Genomic DNA, 21,688 nt, shown 5'->3' on the forward strand with positions numbered 1-21,688 from the left:
AATGAAGAACTTAAATGCTACTGATGAGTGTATAGAAAACAAGCAGTAAGGCTTAGCAGTGCTCTGAAAATTGAAAGCAAACACTGAAATCTCTTTGGGGAAATAACTGACTGGTTTAGGTTGTAAGCTGTAGAGCAGAAAGATTTATGAGTACTAATTTGTAATGAAGCAGGTGTGACAGCTTAACTGATAGTGTTTCACGGATATTGTATATGAAGTCTAAGTCTATAACATTTAATAATAAATAAATAGTAGAGATGTTAATATTCTACAAGATCTAGAAAAATTAAAATACTTGAATCCAAATGAAAAAGTATGTTTTGAAATTACAACACAGCACTTGTAATTATCCAAGTCTTCAGTGACTCCCGTAGTCATAGATTATATTTGTGTACAGTTTTGATCAAAAAACAGTGACAAATTACATCCACTTCATAACATTTACATGCTTACATAGACTTGTTTGATAAAGTACAGATTGATGTAAAAGCAGCTTCCAAAAGGAAATGCTTTATTGGATGTTATATATCGAGTTTCCAATGAAGGAGTCGAAGTGTGGGCTTTACCCTTCACTGAGTCAAGGAACTGTGGATTAATGAGTCAAGAGCAAAAATTAATACTTATAATAATGTAATAAAGTGTAGGTTGCTTCTTCAAAGAAGTGGAATGGAAAATAAGAAAGAACTGAAATTTTGAGGGAAATCCATGATAATGTGTGTATGGGAGGAGGAAGTAATAATGCACTGAACTTATAAAATGATGTAGGGGAACATGTTACTCTATGTACAGCCCTTGAACCCATTTTCCAAGTTATTCAGGAGGTAACGAGATTGTCCCAGTGACAGTGGACGCGCTGAACTGGTGGGACACCAGTCTGCATGTGAGGGCAGTGCCCTGGGGCGGTTTCAGCAGAGCTGTCTGGCAGCACGTGGAGCAACTGTGGGTTATTCTGCTGTGCACGGGGCACATGAAATGGCTGTGCCTCTACGTCACTGAAACTATGCAGACATCAAGTAGTTGGGGGTCTGGCTGCGTGCATAGAGAAAACACAGAAAACACATCATCTTACAAAAATGTAAGAGACCTATACAAAAAATTTCCCAGTCTGTCTTGTGCTGTTACTTCCACGATGAGGGCTGGCTGATTTTGGTTTTATTTTTTCTTCTCTTTAGTTCAGACTTTATGCCATTTGAATTTGTCTGTGTTATCTTTGAGCTTCATATACTTGGTTCATCTTAAATTGTTGTGCCACTGTTAGCTTTTAGTATTGGCTAAAAGCATGAGTACACGTACAATAGAATTATTTAATGTCCTGCTTCAGAAAGGGGGAACAATATCTAAAAGCAGCCACAGTTTTGATGTACATCTGCTTCTCAGTAAAATTCTGACACTTATGACTCCATGGTTTGGAGCTAGATTTAACAGCAGCAGAGCAGGTAGAGAAATCAAAAGTGTTCATGGCAAAGAATAAGTTTTTATTAGTTTTCTATTTCAGGAATAATTTGAATATTTCAAATAAATTTGAATTTTTATGAATATTCCATTGGGATATTTGTAATTAATCTTCTATTCATGTTGAAACAACTTTTAATTTGTTTATTTATTTGAAATTATGGTCACCTGCAGCACTAAGAGTGACCAAATTCAAAACAAAAATGAAGTCTTCAGGTCATTAAGACTGATTTAATCTTTTTAAAGGTGTCAGATTTTTGACTCTGAGTTCAGGATGGAGAAAATACTTGATATGTCAAAAATGCTCAGAGACAGAAAAACTGTATCTTGTTAATGTTTAGTTAGCAACATTATTAATAATCTCGTCATTCCCGATGTTGAGCATATGAAATCATGTGGCTGAGAATACTGTGGTAAGCAACATGCAAGAGAGCTTGGTGCCATACCAATTGCTTCAAGTTAAAACAATCTCTGCGTTATCTATTTTTCAGTGAGTATGCTGTTGTGTGAAGTATTGGTGTGTAAACGGTTTCTCTAAACTGACCTGGAACCTTTAGTAAGATGCAAAGAATGTTAGGATAACTCCTTCCATTCAACCTCACATTAAGGGTAAACAAATTCTCATAGTTAGTAGATTAAATGTATTTTATTTATAATGGTCATTTATAACAACAGAGCTTTGCCAAATGCCACCAGGACTTTATTGTAGAGCTGGGAATGGAACACTGAATATAGCATGGTTGAAACATGTTTAGAGGAAGATGTTTAAGACTCACAAAAGGATAGGTGGGTTTCAGGTGCACGTAACTGAGCTGTGTGGCTGCATTTTGTTTTCTTGTCCCAGGTGTGACTGTAGCTGGAAAGCCAGAGTTGTGTTTCTACACACATTTCTCTCTCAAGGTTTATTTGAAAATGGTGAAGGTGATGATTGAAGGGGAGGGAGTGTGACACACGTGTCCTGTGCAGCTGCTTATTTGTCTGAAAATGTCAGAGCCACAATCCTCCCTATGATACTACCTTCTTATGATCTTATCCCACCAGAGCAATGTCTGTGTGTGTCCACAAGCGTTGTGTGTTTCTTCTCTAACAGAGGGTATAGAGAGATAATGGTAAGCAGTCAAATCCCATTGGCTTGCTTATTTGCTGCTTGTTAGCTGATAACTGACCATGCGTGTGTTCCTAGCCTGCTGAAGCTGTAAAGCAGAAATTGGTCATGTATACTGTCCTCAGACTAAATTCAAGCCTTTCAGTTTTGCTCTGAGCCATGTGAAAGTGGTTTAATGAAGTCCAAAATGCATGCCCAGAATACATTGCTCCATCATTTCTAGATGTACAGATAGCTTTTATTTTGTGCCATGGAGCTTCCCCACTATTGGTTAGATGTCATAAGCGTTTCGTGGGCAAAAAGACAAATAATTAAAGTAAAAAAAAGGATGATGTTTAATAGGAATATGCTCAGGAATTCTATATTCTATTTGTGCTCTGGCAAAGTAAAGCTACTGTAGTTTGTTATTAGGGGATAATTGTTCTCTTTTTGATAGATGGGAATTTAAATGACTCTCAAAACTTGGCATATTTTCCTTTCTGTGCATCGACTTCACCCATGCTGTTGTTTTTATTTTTGTAGTCATTCTGCATAACTCTGCTCATTGTTGTACATGTGATTTCCCAAACTGCTTTTCAACAATCTGTTTTTAGTTTTACAGTTTTATCTAATTTTGTTTACTCTCTTCATATGATTGTAGAAGCATGTGATGTAGGCTTCCCCTTCCCCTTTCCTTTTCCTGCTGAAGAAAAGTGGTCAGTGAATCTGAGCAAACAGTTCCAATGAATAATAAACTTGCCAAAAAGGGCTCTGAAAGACTGCGAATGGTGGACGAGTTTGGTGAAATGGTTTCAATAGAAGTAAAGGAAGAAGGAGATAGGTAATATTTAAACATTCTAAAACCAGCCTGATTTCAGGGTTTACCTAACATCTAGATAATTTTAATTAAACGTATTCTTCTAGAGCTGTTTCTGATTTATAATTCAACTAATTTCTTAATGAAAAACACTTTCAAAGGCTTGCTTCAACATTGAATTTTGGCAGGGCTCTAGAACAGTGATATTAACATCTTATGATACATATTTTAAGCATAGCATGTTTAAATATATATAATGTATATATAATGTGTATATATAATGCATTATAAATGTAACTTTTGTGTGTGTTAAATACATATTTTTAACACATATACGTATGCATTTTAACATTTTCATTAAAACATCAATCCATTTTGCCACTGGCTGTTTAGGTCACTGACCAGTTTGATGAGAAACTGTTTTACTGTGTTCTAGCTGAGCAGTCCATTATCTGTGCAGTTTTCAATATACTGGGTAGTGTGGTTCTGGTCATTGCAGATGAAAATATTCTAGCAGAATTATGAATGTAAAAGTGTCTGGTTTTGCAGAACCATAATGCTCATCAGCTCACACGACCTTGTAGTACAGCTTTCTGGTGTATGGCATGTGCTCATGTAAAAGAGCTTAACAAATCCTTCTTGAGGCATATTCTTTCTTTATTTCAAATTTGTCTGTTTGCTTATATTAATGTTAGTTATATTTATTGGTGTGTTCCCAGGTAGAAGTTCAGGATAAATTCCTGCAGCATCTAGCATTGCTACCTTCCAGGAGAAGCTTTCTGTTCATTTCTTGGATCTGCCTTAGCTTCCTGAGAAGAGAGGAGTTGTACATTTGTGTTTTAGTAACCTGTTTGCAAAATTGAGATAATTCTGGATATTTTTTTCCCCTTTATCTTTCATATTTATCTATCCAGTTAAAGAGAATCCTTTAGTCTAGAAAATAGTTTTGTGTCCATGTATGGCATCTAGCAGAATGGTCTGTCAATCTAGCAGTGCTAGAGTTTTAGTTTACACTTTATTTGCAACAGAACTCTGTGGTTTCCAGTCACAAAGGAGCAGATATTTTAAAAATAATGTACAGCATTGTTACTTGCAGTATTTTATTTAAATAAATGTTTTGTGTTTGCAAGCTTACCCTTAATCATACAGGAGTTCTAGGAGGTGACTCAGATGTGTAGCTTGTCCATCTGAGCTCTTGGATTCCTTAACAGACTAAAAAAATAAGGCAGTGAATATCTTATTTAATTTAGGGGAAAAAAAAAAAAAAAAGCTTTTGAGTTACGTATGTGGATCACGGAAAACAAACAGAAATCCTATATTCTGGAATCTTAAACAGGGCAGTTTTGCCTTCAGTATTTGAAATGAGCAATGTTCTTAATTCATTGTCTTATGAGGAAATTTATTCAGTATGAAATCATACAGTTTAGGCTGTGTTATTTACCCATCATTTCCAAAAGCACTAATTAACTAGCAAATCTTTTTAAAATCTGTAAATTGTGCTGCTAATTGACTGAATATTAAAAAAAAAAAAAAAAAAAAGAGTTAGTGGTTAATGTCTTTCTCAGCAAACTGACTGGCTCTCTATATTTTCCATTCCTGCGTTATAAATAGCAAGCACCATAAATTCGGTGTTCAGTTGTGAAAGAGTGCCTGTCTTGTACAGCATTACAACACACAGCAAAGGTGAAGAAGACTTGGGAATCATTTTCTTGCTTTTCGCATTTAATTTTTCAGTTGGTGCTTTAAAAGGCATCTCAGACAGTAGGAATTCTCAAGGGCTTGTTGGGTTCCTCTGCTGGTTTAATAGTTATCGTGACACTTATAAAGTGCGGCACTGAGAGAATTAGTGAACTTAGAACGAAGGGAGGAAGGAATGATCAATTATTCACCACATGCCATCAACTACAAGAAGCATGACTGCTGCCTGTCTCTCTCCTTTTCTTTCTTCTGCACACACAAACTCAGCTTATGCTATTTGTGTAATTACATTATTTTCATTCAAACAATCTCTAGAGAAACCTGTTTATTTGAGTCTGCTGGAGCATTCATCATTAGGGTATTGCATCAAGTGTCCTTGACATTCACTGCTCTATGCCTCCTGCATCTTCCTCTTTAATTATTTTAATACTTGTGATAAAACTACAGAAAGACCTGTCTGATTTACCTAGAAAGAGTAGATTGCATAGAGATATCATAATTTGATTACTTATTGATTGTTTTTGGACTATGTTTCTTCCTCTCTAAACTTTTGTACTTAAACCAGATGTTCAAGGGTATATGAGCTTTCAGGTTTTTACATGTAAGCAAGAATTCTGTGTTCTGAATCTCTAAAAACTGAAGACATGCAAAAAAAGGTGATTGTTAAATTGTGATTCACTTTGAACTGTTATTAAGAATAATTTTTCAAAGCTTGGAAAGAAGTTGTAACAAAAACCTCTTTAATCCTTGAAAAAACAGTGACATGCTAGAGTGGGATTTGAGTTAAAATAACACATATGCTCTTTTCATTTAAATATGCAAAATCACAGCTTCTTTGTAATCATTTTATTTATTGTTAAGTTTGATTATCATAAGATTGCATTTCCATATTTTAAAAGTGCACTGATTTGAAAATCAATAAATCACTGATTGTTGCAAAGAGCTTATAGATTCTGCCGAAACGATGTCTTTCATGAGTAGCTTAAAAATGAGGGGTGAGAACCGTTGCTGGATTTCAGAGCTGAAAAAAAATGAAGCCAAAGTCAAAGGATGGAATTTGTGCTTCTTGTCTTGGTAATAAAACCAAACATATTTCAAAGTTTTTATCATATAGTTAGTCCTTCAGGGGCTTGTTAGTCAATAGTCAGTACTTCAGCCATTGGTGAGAACATCGTGGAGCAGCAGTCCTGTGAAAGAGAAGTGCAGGAAATGCCGTCTTGATGACTTTTATGTAAGAATTTAAACAGCAAAACTCCACCGTTTTAGCTTGAGATAATGCTTAGAGCTTTCAACACTTGCTACTAGTACACTCTGCAAACTTGGATTTTGCTTTGTGTTATTACTGTCCATGTGGTCTGCAAGTATGTAATGGATCTTTTGTGTAAAATTTCTCAGTGATCATTAGATATAACATGGATACATGCATGACCTTCCCTAAAATGGAATATCTAAAGACCTCATAGAGCTAAAGGGTCAAGGCAGAAAGAAATGCCTAAAAGAATTGGTTCAGGGCCTGGTATTTACCCTACATAAATATTAAACACGGTAAGATAATTCTGGTAATTGCTGATCTTTTCTTCTGACATGAGGATAAAGTGCTCGTGCGTGTCTCTCATTCACTTGATGTGACCACAGGAAGAAGTTGTCTGTGTTGTTTTTTTTTCTTCCTATCAACTGGAAGGAATCATTTAGTTTACCTTGCCTTTAAAAAAAAAAGAATGTTCTTCTATAGACAGCTTTTGCATCCCCTTTCTCTTTTTATTCCTAGTATATCTGGAATCTGAATACAAACAAACAAAAAATTGTTTTCAGGATATCCATTTATATAGAAGTCTAAAATGAGGAGCGGCAATATTAAGAGGTGCATGTTGCTTGTGCACGTACTTCACCTACTTTGTTTTAAGGTTCATTTTATGTACCACCATCACAGTAGCATGTCATATAATAACTCCCACAGCATTCTCCTCAAGAAACTGGCTGCTCTTGGCTTGGACTGGCGCATGCTTCGTTGGGTTAGAAACTGGCTGGATAGCCGGGCCCAAAGAGTCGTGGTGAATGGAGCCAAGTCCAGTTGGAGGCCAGTCACTAGTGGCGTCCCCCAGGGCTCGGTGCTGGGGCCGGTCCTCTTTAATATCTTCATCGATGATCTGGACGAGGGCATTGAGTGCACCCTCAGTAAGTTCGCAGATGACACCAAGTTAGGTGCGTGTGTCGATCTGCTTGAGGGTAGGAAAGCTCTGCAGGAGGATCTGGATAGGCTGCACCGATGGGCTGAGGTCAACTGCATGAAGTTCAACAAGGCCAAGTGCCGGGTCCTGCACTTGGGGCACAACAACCCCAAGCAGAGCTACAGGCTGGGAGATGAGTGGTTGGAGAGCTGCCAGGCAGAGAAGGACCTGGGAGTGATGGTGGATAGTCGGCTGAATATGAGCCAGCAGTGTGCTCAGGTGGCCAAGAAGGCCAACAGCATCCTGGCTTGTATAAGAAGCAGTGTGGCCAGCAGGGCTAGGGAGGTGATCGTCCCCCTGTACTCGGCTCTGGTGAGGCCGCACCTCGAGTACTGTGTTCAGTTTTGGGCCCCTTGCTACAAGACAGACATCGAGGTGCTCGAGTGAGTCCAGAGAAGGGCGACGAAGCTGGTGAGGGGCCTGGAGAACAAGTCCTACGAGGAGCGGCTGAGGGAGCTGGGCTTGTTCAGCCTGGAGAAGAGGAGGCTCAGGGGCGACCTTATCGCTCTCTACAGGTACCTCAAGGGAGGCTGTAGCGAGGTGGGGGTTGGTCTGTTCTCCCACGTGCCTGGTGACAGGACCAGGGGGAATGGGCTTAAGTTGAGCCAGGGGAGTTTTAGGTTAGATGTTAGGAAGAACTTCTTTACCGAAAGGGTTGTTAGACATCGGAACAGGCTGCCCAGGGAAGTGGTGGCGTCACCATCCCTGGAAGTCTTCAAAAGACATTTAGATGTAGAGCTTAGGGATATGGTTTAGTGGAGGGCTTGTTAGTGTTAGGTCAGAGGTTGGACTAGATGATCTTGCAGGTCTCTTCCAACCTAGATGATGCTGTTATTCTGTAATAACTGTGTGTAGAGCACTGGCCACATTTGTCCTGTTACTGTCAAGCCACTGAAAGATTTCAAAATAGTGAAGTTCTTAATTCAACAAATTTTATCTCATTGTCTATTTTGAGGTTAATAATCAATCAGAGTTATTTTTGTAAACAGAATTTAAACCTTGAATTGATATTCTCTTGGAATATCAGAAGGGGATCTCCTGTAATTTAGAGTACAAGTGGTTTAGAGTCTTGGATAATAAAGTTTAAAAGCACTGTCTTCTGAGGGTACCAAATATGCTGTGACTGAAATCTAGAAAAAAGCATTATTTATTTCTATTTTGCACATTAGAACAAGGAAACATAAAGCAAGTATCTTGACAGGAAATCTGTTGTGAAACTAGAAAATAAAATACCATCCTTCTTACTCTTGGTCCCTTGCCCTCAATTGTAGAGCAGTGTTCCATTGTTGATGGCAGGAACAGTTCTTGTACCGATGTAAAATACCGCATACATTTGTGTAACATTTGCTTAAGGTCTAGCTGGGAATGAGTAAAGAGGAGCGTGCATCTCTGTCATACATCCCTCATCAGCTTACTGTGTACACTGCTATACACCATCTCTGATTTTATGTGAGATTAATTCCTAGCATTTGCTGCCATTTTGATGGTTTTCACAACAGAATGAAATGTAGATATTAACATCAACTGTTCATTGTGTGGTAATGTTTTTAGTAGCCCTGGGTTTATTATAGTTTATGTCTCTTAGTAGGAATGTTAGCTTAAACACGAGAGAAGTCAGTGTTCATATTTTTCAGTATATGCCATACTTAGCAAGAGATGTCAGGGATAAATTGATTGTTGATACTTGATTTGTTTGGATCAGTAGCCGTTGTTGTAAAATGCCCCAGGTAACATTTACAATGCAGAGGAATAAAAGAAACTATTGGCATGCTACTACGTATGAATCGCAGAATTTCTTTGGCAAAGACTACTTAATGGGTCACAGCGGTAAGCTGTAGTCTGTAAACTGTCATATCCATCAACAGGTGATGCTTTGTTCTCGTTTACTTCCCCTCTGCAGTGCTGAAACAAGAATTAATCAGGTAATGCTATCATTGAGAATGTTAGAACTACTCCAATTACTTTTCTTCTGAAAAATGTATTTTGGAAGCCATTCTGCAGGTTTATACTACCCCTTAGAGGTAAATGAAAGGATGCAGTGCAGCTTAACAGAAGGATGTTCTGAAGTCATTTTCTCCTTTAAAGTGCCCCAGACTTTTTTTTCATTTTACTCTGTCCCTTTTGCCTTCTCTATTGTTGTCAGGGGACTGTGAATATTCAGTGAAGCTAATTTTTATTGTTATTATCGACTGCTTTACGGATGTGGTAAGCTGCCATGAAGAGTAAATTATCACCCAGGAAATTTTTGATCAACAGCAAAAAAGGTGTTGGTAAAATGTACATATTTTACTAAAAGAAAACAGGCAAGAGGTGGGAAGATTTAATGCAGAGCAGTATAGCTTCAAGTAGGTGCAGAGCTCGGTGCTGCTGGCTAGGCAGGACCAGCTCCATGAGGACTTTGGGATGGTAGAGATGTGGTTTAAAATAAGTGGGCATGGCAGAGTGGAGATTAAACCTTGGGATGTGGAAATGTTTTAGAAACATTAAAAATGAAACCATTAAGCTATAAATCCTTCTGGTGCTATGATAGCAGTTAGGAAAATCTAAACTGAGAATATGTTTAGTTTGTTTCCATATTTAACCCCAATTACCCTTTGCTGGGGAGTTCTCTTTAACATTCAATTCCTCATCTCACTTTTTAGCTTCTGTATGCCTTATTTTTCCCCCACTACATAAATTGCAGCAGGTGCACAGAATTGAAGACATTACAATTAAATGTAATCAAATATTTTAGGCACTAATGAACAGCTCCAGGAAAACAAGTCAAAAGGAAAAAAAAAAAAAAAAGCCTTTAAGTGAGAGGATTTTCAAACACCCAAGGCACCATAGGGCCAATTAAGGGAGTAAGACACCAGGACACATACTGGCATTAATTATCTTTGAGTTCAGGGAAATAAAAAATAAAAGCAACAATTATCATAATAAATCTCCACACAGTGCTTGTAAGTTGTGCTAATCTACAACACACCTGGGTTTCAGAGATTTAAGGCACGGAGGTGGGTATTCGCTTGGCGAGTACCGACTTCACAGAGGGGCTTGTGGGATGCATGGCTTTTCTCTGCTTCCTGACTCAGAGAGGGGTGAGGTGGCTGTCCGGCTGCCCCACAGCTCTGGTCCGTACAGCTCAGATGTGCCCTGGAGTGAAGCACTATAGACCAGATTCAGACAGTGAGTTAAAAGTTAGGGCTGCTCAGGCTGTAGTTTTTCCTTCCTCCCTTCTCTCTCAGTCTCGGTTTTATTATCACACCCATAACAACAATATTCACAATGGCGGTATCAGCCTGCCTATTCGAAACACCTTGAGTCCTTCTACTTCTCCTTTATGCAAGCCCAGAAGGAATCAAACTAAAAGGACAAATATTTCATGTGTATTATAAGAGTTTCTTTAAATGTGTGGATGGAAGAAAATGCAAGATACATACAAAGCTAGACAAAAATAAATTTTTAAGTTATTTAAAAATTGAACTTTGATGGATGTTTGATCCAGCTGGAAGCTGTTCACACCGAAAATGTAGATGAATGGCATAGTATATTCTGGTCTGTTGGTTTTATTTCAGCCTTAGATAAAAATAATGATTTTCATTGAGGCATTGTGTGGCTGTTCGGTTGCATCTGGAGGGTAAATAGTATTTACACCAACCTCCATATGTACTAGAAAAAAACAAACACAAAAACCCTAAATGACCAATATCACTTCAAATTTATCAGTCATGTAATGTTTTAATATTAATTAGTCTTGATTAGCCTACGTTGAAGAAGGGGAAAAAAAAAAAGTGATTTATTTACCCATTATTTTCTTTCCCTCCATATCTGCTAATTACATTTTCATGTCTTTAATAAAAGTCCTTTGGGCAACTCTTCATATTCAGAAGGTATTTTGCACAGTGAAGGCACTACCAAAAGTGACAATTTAGGAATGGGCCAGTGAAAATGAGGGGCTGGAAGTAGTTTGTGTGCAGTATATAAGATTTAAAGAAGACACTGCTAACAAACAAACTGGAAGGTAATTTAGTTATTAAAGTGGCTATATCACAGAAGGAACCTAATTAGGGCCTAATTATAGGGTACTTAGTTTTGAGACAGTCAAAGCAAAAAGCAGTTTGGACTGTGTCTTAACAGCACAAAATACCCTGTCAATGTTTTAGTTGATGTGGTGCAAGGCAATCTAAGAGCACAAGCAGTGTAGTATTCCGTGAGTTTAGAAGGGTTTTTGCCTGGATTTGGCAACTGGTCAAGAAAATGCCAAATGGAACTTAAAATAATGAAACATCAGGAGAACTAATTTGAGTTGAATATGCAAACTTTGGTGTTTAATGTAGCTGACACCTCTTGGAAAACAGCAAACAAAGAAAAACCCTAAAGGTAATTGTAGATAGTTGAGATGTCTACTGAATTTTCAACATTCAGCAGTGTGATGCCTTCTCTTTTATCCTCCTTATGTTTCTTATGAATATATGGCTACCATATTCCCTTAACCGTTGCTATTGCAGAGGCCAGGTAAATATGGTATCTGCTTCACTCCTTCCAAGATGCACTCTCAAAAGGAGGTAGATGTGCCTTTATTTAAGTGATGGTGTTTAAGAAAAAGCATTATTACAGTGGGAAACATCTTCTGAGAGGGCTTCAAGTCTTGCTGGGAAGTACTGATGTAAAAAACTGCAGCAAACGCAATGCCTCTAGTGCCAAGATATAATCATATAGGTAGTACTGTCAAGAATATATATTTTCTTCAATTAATATTAAATACTGAATATTATGTAGTGCTGCGGCTATATCCCAAATACTGTTGTGAAACACTGGACTTTTCCTTCTTTCCACAAAAGTTCCTAATAGCAGCACGAGAGGACATGTAGTGAAAATGCCTTGAATTTACAATTATTTGAAAAGTTACTGCTTTATACTTGTGGAAATTCCAAGAAGCTGACAGTCTTGGGCAACAAAACTGTTTTCTTGACTCTCTTTTGACATCACTGACAGAAAGACTTTTGGGGAAGGTCTTAGAGAATTCTTTGTGTTGTTGAAGGTTGCTCAGGGAATAGCAATTTCTGCTAAAATTTTGTGCATAGGGTAACCCATGTGTTTAACTGGAGGCTACTTACCTTGTGGGTGGGAAGGAATCATGATCTAAATCTTTTTCAGGTGTGAGAATCATGCCTCCATTTTTTCAATGTAAATACATTTTTTTTTTTCTATCTTGCCAGTTATTCAAACGTATGAAGGTTTAGGTAGTCTAATGACCACCTGCATACAAAAATAGAGGGTATGCCAGAAAAAAACGTAAAACAAGAGGATATAAATAAACCATGAGTCTTTTTTTATTCTTCCATACTTGTTTCTCACTTTCACTTTTCCTTGTAATGTTTTAATTTTAAAATGAAATGTCACTTTTTCATGACCCTATTCCTACTGCTTTGGAAAAGAGGCTTACTTTTGTTTCCACTTATTTTCTCTGGTACCAACAACTGTAACTTTGAGAGCCTCTAAATTTGAGGGAAATAATCAGGATACTGCTCTAAGCTGGTAAGCTTCTAGCTCTGCTATTTGATAGGGAGATGTGTTACGCTCATTACAAAATTGACAGGAAAACGAGTGGTCCTGACAAAATTGACATGAAAATCTGTGGTCCTGCCCCCATACTTCACTCTCTGCCTTGTACTCTACATCATGCAGAAGATAAACCAGTCATGCTGTTCAGGAGTAAGTTCAAGTAGTAACAGATGACACACAGCTTGCAATTTACTTAGCCTGCTAATGCAAAAAATGTTGAGTTCCTCTGGGAGCTATTAAGTATAGCTCAAAAGAGTTGAATCTATACAAGAAAACATTCAGACTTTTGTGGGATTTGCTTTGTCATTATCTGAAACTATCTTCTTCAGAAAATCTCAAGGCATTTTGCTCTCATATTTCGAAGATGAAGTATCTTGCAGTCTCATTTTGAAAAGGTATTTCTATATTCAACGATTAAAATAATAATTTTAAAAATTGAGAGGCTAAATGTCTGAAAATGTAGCATAATATTTCAGTTGGAAATACATAATTTGGAGAGAAGTATGCTTTTTATTTCAGTTTGACCAACTGAAAAATATGAAACTGAGCTGGCTTCAGTGTTCAAAATGTCATAAAGTTTGAAACTATTCTAGGAGACATTTGATGTTTTTGCAGTATGAAACAAATTTCTAGTGTAACTTTTGATTAAACTGGTGCTGAAAGATGGCTTTCGTTATGTAGTTATACATCTTCATGGTTATAAATTATTTTTATTTTCAGAATACCACTTCTGAAAATGTCTTGGAGTGTGTCATCTGGAAAAGACAGGTACTTATATTCTGGAAGAAAAAATAAAAACAGAAATTGTAAAATTCAAGAGAGAAAATTGTACGAACCTTTAAAATACTCAGCTAACAATCATTCCTCATGTTGCCAACATTTATTTACCATTTGTTGGCTGGGCCACAGAGACAGAGTCTCAGATTTCCTGTAACCCTGGTTTCTGATGTTAGGCTCTTCAGATTGCAGTGGCACACTATGCTAAACCTGTAACCAAGCTTTAGTTTATCAGTCAGTGTTTAAAAATAGGTGCTATGAGTTACACATCCATCCACTGCTGTATGTGACCAGTGACAGTCTGATGTTCTGTTCATTTGTTTGTTTATTTATTTATTTGTCTATTTGTTTATTTATTTATGATACTATTATGCTCAGAACAGCACTGCTTGTCAGGTATTCTCTTTGGCAAACTTTGAAATATATATATCTAATATATATATTAGATATATATTCTATATAAATGTACATGGTCTGTTCTGAAAGTAGTAGGACTGGCTTTTTCCTGGGCGAACGGGCGGACGAGAGGTGGTCTGCACGCGCAGGATCGGTGGAGGGGGATTTTGGGAACGCTGGGAAATATCAGCAGTCGGCTGTCGGCCGTTGAAGAGAGCAGGTCGCTTGCACTGTGAACACCTGTCGAAACGCCTCGTCACGGAGAATCATGGAGCCTTTACTGGAGCAGCGATACGCGATCAAATTTTGTGTAAAGCTTGGTAAAACGGGCAAAGAGACTCATGACATGATTAAGGAGGCCTACGGTGATGCTGCCATAGGTAGATCGGGTGTTTTTGAGTGGCACAAGCTGTTCCGAGAAGGTAGGGAAAGAGTGGAAGACGATGACCGCTCTGGACGCCCTTCGACCAGCAAGACCAACGAAAATGTGTTGCGAGTGAAAAATGTACTGAACCGTGTTCACAGGATGAGTATCAGAATGATTGCTGATGACTTGAGCATTCCTCAAACCCAAGTTTTTGAGATGGCGAAAGAAAACTTAGCCATGAGGAAAGTGTGCGCGAAGTTTGTGCCGCGAGTGTTGTCAGAGGAGCAAAAGGCCAACCGGAAAGCGATCTGCCAGGATCTTCTTCATCATGTGAATGAGGAGCCCGACTTTTTGGACAGTGTAGTGACCGGTGACGAGATGTGGGTGTTTGAATACGACATGGAGAGTAAGCGGCAGAGCACAGAATGGCACACCCCTGCTTCCCCACACCCCAAGGAAGCACGAATGAGCAAATCCAAGCAAAAGTCCATGCTCATTTGCTTTTTTGATCAACATGGAGTCATCCACAAAGAGTTTGTACCACCCAGACAAACAGTTAATGCAGTTTTTTACATGGAAGTCCTCACAAGACTGCGAAAACACATTGCTCGTGTCCGCCCAGCCATCGTCAACAATTGGCAGCTGCACCATGACAATGCGCCGAGCCACACAGCGTTCCGCGTAGTGGAGTATCTTGCCCAGCACAAGGTGGCAGCGCTGCCTCAGCCCCCCTACAGCCCCGACTTGGCCCTGCCAGACTTTTTTCTGTTCCTGAGAATAAAATCAACGCTCAAGGGGAAGCATCACGCATCGGTAGAGGTGCTTCAAGAGGCCGTGACGAGGGAGCTAAACAGCATTCAGGTCCAGGTGTTCCTGGAGGCATACGAAAACTGGAAAATTTGTTGGCAGCAGTGTGTAGATGCGGAAGGGTGCTACTTTGAAAAATTCCAATCGTTTGTTCTATTCTCATGAATAATTTTTTTTTTTTTTAAATGAGTTCTACTACTTTCAGAACAGACCATGTATATATATTTATATATATAGTTAACTTCTATAGCTTTGTGACTGGGGAAACTCTGATAGGAAGAATTTGAGATTTTTAAACCCTCTGACAGAAAAGAAACTAAACCCACCCTTCTCTGCCTCACCCTAGATGAGTACATGAACTGCAAATGGAGAGCACAATCATCTTTATCACTTAGTAGTGTTTGCAAGACCCTTTCTGCAAAACCTGGTTTCAAGCTGTGAGCTAAAAGGGAGGAAAAAAAACACTAAATAGTGTTTGGTGTAGCTGAAGCCAGATGATGGAGTTTAGAGGAACACTGTCACCCACATAATCACAGCAGGAACCAAGCCTCACCTAGTCACCCAGCGTGCAGCCTTACATAGCCTTCTACGTAGGGTCTGAGCCTTAGGGGAACTTTGACTGATAATTCTGAATGATGTAAGAATCCACAGTGTTCTTTGCTCAAACTATTTATCCCTAGCAAACACATGGGACAGCATCCAAATAAACGTATTTTAGTAACTTATCGACAAGTAAATACTTGTGTTTTCTTTTGCTGTCTGTGACTAGTTCTTTATTTTAACTTTAAGAAGGTATATTTTAAAAGTTTTTAGGACTTTACACACCCTTTAAAAATTAAAATTTGAGCCCTACAACTTTTAACCCAATACACTACTGTTTCTCCTGTGTGTATTTTAAAATGTTTGCATAGGTTCTTCTTTTCATAATATGATGCATCTGCTCTTTGTTTGTATATTAGAGAATTAAAAAGCTCATGATTCTTTCACAATGATTATAGAAGCGAATTATTTTTTATTTCCAAAACAATTGATTCATACCTTAATAATTGTTATGAAACTTCCTCATTTTTCATTTGGAAGCTTCCCAAAAACAGGATTACAAGCAGGTTATGATAAAGGAGACAACAGGCCAGCAACAGATCCGCAGGTAACTTCCCAGGCCTGCACATCTTTGCTAAGGAACACAAAGATGTTGGTTAGTTGCCTCTGGCTTCTGATTTGTTTAGGAGAAAATATCCATATGAAAGAGTGCTTGTTTGGTGTAGAAGCGAGCATAAAGAAAGAAACCATGAAGAGGATTTAGCTTAGTTTGTCTTTAGTGTATTGCATCTAGAATGCTTCTGCATATGCACCATTTCTTTTAACAAGATTTGAGTTTGTGCCCACCCCTTGATTACACTTCAGTGTTACTTTAAATCATTTTTTTTCACACTTTACATGTATTTAATTAATCTTATAAAATCCTTGTATTCTTTCTAAATAACTCCTGAAAATGTTTTAAAATAAAAGTGCAACAGTTGAAACCAAATATTCAGATTTTGCAAGGATTGTTTTGAGTTTTCCTCTCTTCTCTCAGGCTAAAAACCAAAAAGATAGATTTTGTGTGAATAACCTAGCTCTAGTCCTCATCCCTCTGTTGTAAGGTGTTAGCATCATAAATATCATAGAATTTCATATATCACAGAATCATAGAATTGTAGGGGTTTTAAGGGACCTCGAAAGATCATCAGGTCCCCCCTGCCAAAGCAGGTTCCTTAGAGCAGGCTGCCCAGGTAGGCGTCCAGATGGTCCTTGACTATCTCCAGAGAAGGAGATTCCACAACCTCCCTGGGCAGCCTGTCCCAGCACTCCATCACCCTCACCGTGAGGAAGTTCTTTCACACGTTGTTGCGGAACTGCCTGTTGTCCATTTTGTTGCCATGGCCCCTTGTTCTGTCCCCACAAACCACTGAAAAGAGGTTGGCCAAATCCCTCTGTCTCCCATACACATTGATGAGATCCCCCCTCAGTCTTCTCTTCTCCAGGCTGAACAGACCCAGGTCTCTCAGCCTTTCCTCACAGGGAAGATGCTCCAGGCCCCGTATCATCTTTGTGGCCCTCCGATGGACTCTTCCCAGGAGAGTACTCTTCAATTAACTGAGCAGTTATTAGAATTCATGTTTTTGATCATGATGATTTCATTTCCAGACCCAAAATTAATATTTAAGCACAATTTGCACTTGCATTTGAGGCTCTATTTCCTTTCCTCCCACACACACTCTGAAGGCACCCCCAGTTATGATTCTCGGTATGTTCATTTTTATCCTGACTCCTGGAGAAGTATTTTTACTGTGCCACCTCTGTAACTCATTATCAAATAAAAGTCTATAAGCTCTTTATATGCAGGTGTAAGATTATGTGCACTGTCTTATTGTTGATAGCATTAATGTCTGAGAGCTGGAGTTGATAGATATGATGTTGCTGAGGATTTACTGTGGAGAGATCTTTATTAATAGTGTATCCAAACATAATGAAAAATCATAATCTTAGCTTCTCATGCTTTTTGCTTTCATCTAGATCTCTGCAAAGCTTGTGCAAAGATTTTATGCTCAAGCAAACAGAGTTCTTCAGATCAGACTTTTTGCAAGAGTGGAGCAGCAGCTGAGGAGAGGGACCTTTTCATTTGATGATGGACTTTTTTTTTTTTTTTTAACAACAACAACAACAACAACAAAACTCTTCATTTCTCCCAGTCTTTGCGTTGTCCCTGCTCCCCTCATCCCCATGCTCTTTGGCATATGCTTTCTTCTAATAAAATGCTATGACATCTTGACTGGTGATTTCACTATGGATTTTTGCTCTAGCAAGAACCTGTTTGGGAATGAAAATCCCTTTCTTCCCATCAGAAATTATCAGTAGTAGAGCCAGAGGCTGACATTTGAGGAGTGCTCTAATAATGAAATGAATTAAGGCAGTTTTCCCCTAAGATATTTCGGTGCATGCATGTGTAAATTACAAACATCATGTTTGTTTGGGTGAGAGGTGTTAGAAGCTCTCTCTGCTCAGAACATTTCTGTAGTTAAGACTGCTGAACTTTGATTTTCTTTTTCAAAACTAGCTGTGCTCTTTGAAAGCAAAGATGTGACCGATTAACCTCTGCGGCTGTGAGTTGTGTTGTGTGACTTGCAAGTTCTTTATATTCAGACAGGAAAGGGCCTGTTCCGGGGATCAGCGTGAAGTGAAGTGCATCCCCATTTGAGGGCACCCACAGGCTTGCACAACATCAAAGATGAGGCCTGGCAAGAAGCGTGCTATGCAATACAGTTTCACTTTCTCCCTCTTTTTTTTTTTTTTTTTTTTTTTTTAGGATCTGCTATCTACAACAACTAGAAGTTATGCTCGCTGGAATCATGCTGTACCTCTTATTCCCATGTGACAGGGCAAAATACTTTTTTTTTTTTTTTTGTATTCACAATGCTGAGAACACTTTTGATCATTTTTTAAATGTATGTTACTTAAGGGTTTATGGGGAATTTGTATTGAGGACATTGTGTATGTGAAATGTAATGCATGTAATAAATCAGAACTTCTTATATGCAAACATCTAAGCCCATACAAAACCTGTCTTAAAACTTAGGCAGACCTCCATATCTGTAAAGTTTCATATGTAATGAATTGTACATAAACCCATTCTTGGAGTGAGTATGCACATTACAACCGTTAGACCAAAAATCATTTTTCATACGACAATGGGATAGGTAGAAAAAAGTCTTTTATACCTTTTAAAAGATGTCTTTGCACTTAAAAGCATTTTCACAGTTATTTCAGGTTGGGCAATAGCAGTTTGACTAACACTTCTCAGATATAGTGGTTGTTTTAAAATAGAGAGCGTAAGAGGTAGAAAGAAGACTATTAAAATGCACTAAAAAAAAATCTTTCTAATAAAATGAGAAATCAGCTTTTATAAAAGGGCAGAGGGGAGCAGAAAGGTCTGGCAAATAACAGAATAAAAGCAATTTTTTTTTTTAAAATGATACTCTGCAGCTTGTTCATTTCAAGCAGGTGTCTCAAAGCGTCCTTTTAAAATATCACCAACTGCTAAAATCGAATACTGTCATTTTATTGTAGTAACCGTAGGTTTGCTGATTTCATAATTGGCTTGGCTAGGGAACTCACCTGTAGGGATTTTACCAGTAGCTGTTCTTATCAATTTTTTAATAAATCCCACAGATTGAGTACAGTAAATAATAAATGACACAGTGCTCGTAAGTCAATATTTAATTTAATACAGATGTTGGGAAACTACCATATTACATGCACATATTACTCTGGTTCTTGCTTAAATGAAAAAAGCTAGATTTTGTTTACAAAAGTGAAAGGAGCAAAATTTGTAAGGTAATTCTTTTATATTTTAGTTCATATTAGCATTTCTTAACTTCAGCATAATGGAGTATGTGACAGGGGTGTGCTGCCCAAAGGAAGTCCCATGTATTTTTCTGAACTGAGTCTCAGATCTGTCCAATTGATCAGTTCCTAAGGATTTACAGATTGATTCAGAAAGTGTGTAAGCATATATTCAGCCACAATGTAACTTCAATATGATTTAAATATCTAAGTACTTTACCAGATAGAGACAAACTTAAGGTATGCATAAGATTAAGTAGAAGTTATTTTACAACTAATAGATTTGCTGAACTGTCCTCTAACATAAATATTGTCAAGAACTTTGTTTGTAAACCTATTGAAAAAGTACCAAGAGTTTCCTTCTTTCACCAATAAGTTAAAATATTTTTTATACAAGTCTCGTTAGGCAATAGTGTATATACCTGCATGTAATACTTAGTGAAAAACCCAGGAGTGGGACGGGTGAATCAGGAATGATTGCCTTTTTAAATTTTTTATTTCTGTTGAAAAGGTTGTTTTGTTTGTTTCTTTTTTTTTTTTTCTTCTTTTTTTTTTTTCCAGATAAAATCTTTCAGTGAGTAATTGACATGATAATATGAGTGTGAGGGGTTTTATAGATTTTTGAAACACCATAAGGGAATATGCATGTTTCCTATGATGCTGCAGGTCCTGATAATTAGCGTGCACCTGGTGAAGCCATGGTTACTACCCCCCACAACATCTAGTTCTCTTTCCAATTCCACAATTTACAAACCCTGTTAGCATCTAATTAAGTTTGCCATTTTATTATTTATGTATCACTTAGTGTGTGTATCATTTGAGTACTTCAAGAGAGAGAAAAAGGCAGCTAACACTTAAGATAAAGTGTACCAAAGCTATAGGCTAGAGAGCTGATATCTCAAAATAGAAAGATTTATGTGGTCTATCACAAAAATTTAGCTTTTCTTTGCAGGTATTAATCAGCCAGGTCTAGTCCTGATGTTTCCACATTGCACCACTGATTGTGCACCACAGTACAAGATCTGTACTGGTCTAGATGAAAACAAGTGAATTAAAACTGTAGGGAGGAAAAAGAAAATTCCATGAGGAGGATCAGGAAAACTTAAATTCAGCCTTTTCTGACTGGAGAGCTATTTTCTGAAAGCTGTAGTTTAAAATAGGATAATAGGATAGGTTTGACGATTTTGTTTGTTTGTTTGTTAGTTTTATGTTATTTGTAGTAAATAGCAGAGAAGGGTGACCTTTTTTTTTTTTTTTTTTTTTTTTTTTTTCCAGAAAGTTGCATTGCCTAGCAATTTATTTGACAATTTAGTGTACACATGGAAAGGTACATCACACTATGGGATGTCAGCTGAGCATTGTCTTCTGAATTTGAGGAAAACCAGCAAATATGCCCGTTGATTTCTGCGAACACTGTCTTAGAAATGAGACAATTAAATGTGTCCAAGAGATAAAATATATATAACAGTATCTCCAGACTTTCAGATGAAAAAAAAATGTTTTAAAGCATACATGTGCATTTTTTTGTCTGTGTGTTTTATTTGCCCTTTGTAAATGTCAAAGCTTTTAAATAGTTGTCATTTTGTTTATTTCTGAAGTGGCCTCATTGGTCTTAATTTTTGACAGTCTTTACTGTTATCACTGTTAAAGACAATATTTATACTATTTTTTAATCTGTACAACCATTTATTTTATAATTTCCATTTACATTTTGTTTTTGATTTTTTTTTCTTTCAGTTTTCGTAGTCCTTCCTGTTTCCCTCCTTTTTTTCTTTCCTAACATCCATCTGATGAAAAAGATACTGTGCTGTAGCTGATATCCCACTGTAAAAAGTATTAAACATCTGATTCTGGATGACTGTATGTTATCCATGGTGTAAATGAAGAATATTGTGTATAGGTCTTGAGTATGCTTCAGCTCAGTATAGCCAATTACGTGCCCCTCACTTCCTGTGATTCCTACTGAGCATTTGGATACCTGATTCTAGGAAAGTGGTTGAGCATTATAGTAACATCCATTGCATGATTAAAACCAGGTTGTTATTACAAGCTAACACAAAGCTGTCTGTAGTGGAAAACACTGTTAGATATACCTGTAGGCATTGCTGTTTGTATCTAGTGTGACAGAATTT

Source organism: Netta rufina (genome assembly GCF_964035555.1).
Source record: "Netta rufina genome assembly, chromosome: 14".
Taxonomy (NCBI): domain Eukaryota; kingdom Metazoa; phylum Chordata; class Aves; order Anseriformes; family Anatidae; genus Netta; species Netta rufina.